General features: G+C 53.2%; 1 protein-coding gene across 1 annotated transcript in view; it reads left to right on the top strand.

Moving 5' to 3' along the window:
• The first annotated feature begins 50 nt into the window (after positions 1-50).
• LOC102442729 overlaps positions 51-2,637 on the top strand; it is a 118,235-nt gene continuing 115,648 nt past the window's right edge. Inside the window, 1 exon segment of the mRNA XM_006083757.3 lies at positions 51-132. The gene's annotated coding sequence lies outside the window, so the exon portion shown is untranslated.

Here is a 2,637-nt window from a genome sequence, read left to right as displayed (position 1 = left end):
AAGGGGCCTTGCACTCCGCGCCCCGGCTCTCCCCTCCCTGGGGCGGTGGGTGCGGCCGCGACGAGCACAGCCCCGGTTCGGCCTCCGAAGTTCCCAGTCCCGGAAGTTCCCCTGAGGAGCCGCGGGACGCAGGTAAGCGCACCCGGCCGCCCCGTCAGCCCGCCTGTGCCCTCGCGGGCGCCCGCCCGGACCTGGACGCCGGGGCGACAGGTGGCGGCGGGGTGCAGAGCCTCGCAGCGCGTTCTGGCCTGGGCCCGCCTCGTCCACCGCCCCCCGTTACTCCGGTAGTTTTGACCCCGAGGTCGGCCGACGTGAGTTCGAATCCCCCCTCCGGCGCTGGTGCACTTGGCCGCTACACAGAAGGGCCCGCTGCTGCCTTACCCGCGTGCCCCGAGGGCCCGCCGCTGGCCTCCGCGTCGGGCGGGGACACCGCTGGGGGCGAAGGAGCGCGGTGCGCGCCGCGGGGAGCGCACAGCCTGGTGGGAAAGACCCGCGCCCTGAAGACAGAAAGCGCTCCCTAGGGCGCGGGGCGAGCATTCAACAGGTGGTCCCGTCTGCAGGGGGCGCTGGGGTTCCAGCTTCTATATGAAGCCAAGGACTCCAGGGTGGAGGGCCGCAGAGCAGACACATCTTGTCCGGAGAGACTGTGACCCAGTTGAGTGAAGAGGAAAAGTCAGTGTGGGGCTGGTCTGCTCAGAACTGGGGGGACAGGGGGTTCCTCTGTAAAATGGGCGTCTTCGCACTCCCTGAAGGTGGAGGGCGACCGGAAGTGACCTGGCGGTGTTCCAGGTGTGCAGGGAGTGAAGGCACGTGGGGGCCTTTCTGGATAGGATGTTGATCCTAATAAAGGGTGTCCCAAAATTCACGCAAGAAGTAATTTTGATATTAAACACAGGTTTGTAATTAAAAATTGTAAATTTTTTATTGATTCATAAAGTATACAGTATAGGGTTATGTATGGAATAGCATATTGGGTAAATGGCCTCCACGGCTTTGCTGGCACATACGCACTCTTTTGTTATTGCCTGAGCAGCCGCATTTTCGAAGAAGAATGGTCCGATGATGCCTCCAGCCCAAAAATCCGCACCAAACAGTGACACGTTGTGGATGCATTTGTTTCTCAACAATCACTCGTGGATTTTCTGAACCCCAAATGCGACAATTTTGTCGATTAACCAAGCCATCAAGATGAAAATGAGCCTCATCGAAATTCAGCCACATTTATGCAAAACGTGGAAAATTTCAACAAAAGAGTATTTGCCAGCAAAGCCGTGGAGGCCATTTACCCGATATGCTATTTCATACATAACCCTATACTGTATACTTTATGAATCAATAAAAAATTTACAATTTTTAATTATAAACCTGTGTTTTCTATCAAAATCACTTCTTGCGTGAATTTTGGGACACCCTTTAAATAGTGAGTGCCTCACGCCCCCTCACCCCCCTCCCTTCCTTGAGTCCTGTTTCCTTGTCTGAGGCTCTCAAACAGCCTGTTCTCTAAAATGATGACTGGTTTGGTCGTTCGTTCTGGAAACATGCAACTGGTGCGCACGGTACACGGGCTCTCAGGATTGAACAGAGTAATCAGACAGGGCCCTGCCCTCCTGGAGCTCAGCTGGGGTGGGCCAGGTGAGGTAGACAGTTCCAGCCTGCAGCGCTGGGTCCCTAGGAGCCCAGAGGAGGAGGTCTGACCCCCTGGCCTTGCCCGGGAAAGCCCCTCTGCTTCCAGCCAGGTGCCCATTTCCCAGAAAGACTCACCTGTTACTACAGCTGGCATGAGTCCCACCCGCCCCACCCCCCACCCCCACACACGCACATAAGGCTCACACTCCTCCACTGAGCATCAGTTACTTCCTTACTTTTATTGGTAGTGTCACCCCTTAAAACTATCCAAAAATCTCCTCGCTGAGGACCCCTGAGATCTTAAAACTCCAGGGATTTCGGAGAGAGATTTGGGCTTCAGGAAACACCTGCCTGCTGTTTGGTGTGTTTTTTTTTTTTCCGCTTGAATGATCCCAATTCCTTCTTTGACTCTGGTACACTGTTGGTGTAAACTCTGGATTTGCTCCATGAAAAGTGTCTGGGAGGCTCAGAGGGTGGGGGAGCACAGTTTAGAGGAGTCTGGTGCCGTTTGTAAGTGGGGGTTAAAAACAACAACAAACCAGAACAGATATTAGCAGAAGGGTGCTGTAGGGAGAAGGAGGGAGGGTAATCTTTGTTTTCCCTCTCAGACCATGTCAGTGCCAGACTGGGAGAGAAGAAAGGGAGCTCTAGGCTTGGCAGTCACAGACGTGGGTTCAAATTCATGTTCGTTACTTCCCAGCTCTGCGAATGACCCTGCGCAGGTCACTTATGGTATCATTGTGCAAGCTGAACACAGTGCTTGGCATATAGTTTGCCCTAAAGAAATAGTAACTTCTACCCTCTTCCCCTAAATGAACTAAAATAGGAATAATAATAGTACCTACTTCAGAGGGTTATTATGGGATCTACTGAGTTGATGTATCTAAAATACATACAGCAGTGCCCAGTATGTAGGAAGTTACTAGTACTGCTATTATTATCACTCTTTATTCTGGGCAAAAACTGGTGAAATGAGGCAGGCAGAGGGCAAGATGGTGGGGGGTTAGGGGA

Source organism: Myotis lucifugus, unplaced genomic scaffold (genome assembly GCF_000147115.1).
Source record: "Myotis lucifugus unplaced genomic scaffold, Myoluc2.0 scaffold_8, whole genome shotgun sequence".
NCBI classification, from domain to species: Eukaryota; Metazoa; Chordata; class Mammalia; order Chiroptera; family Vespertilionidae; genus Myotis; species Myotis lucifugus.
This window is presented reverse-complemented; position numbering and strand designations above follow the sequence as displayed.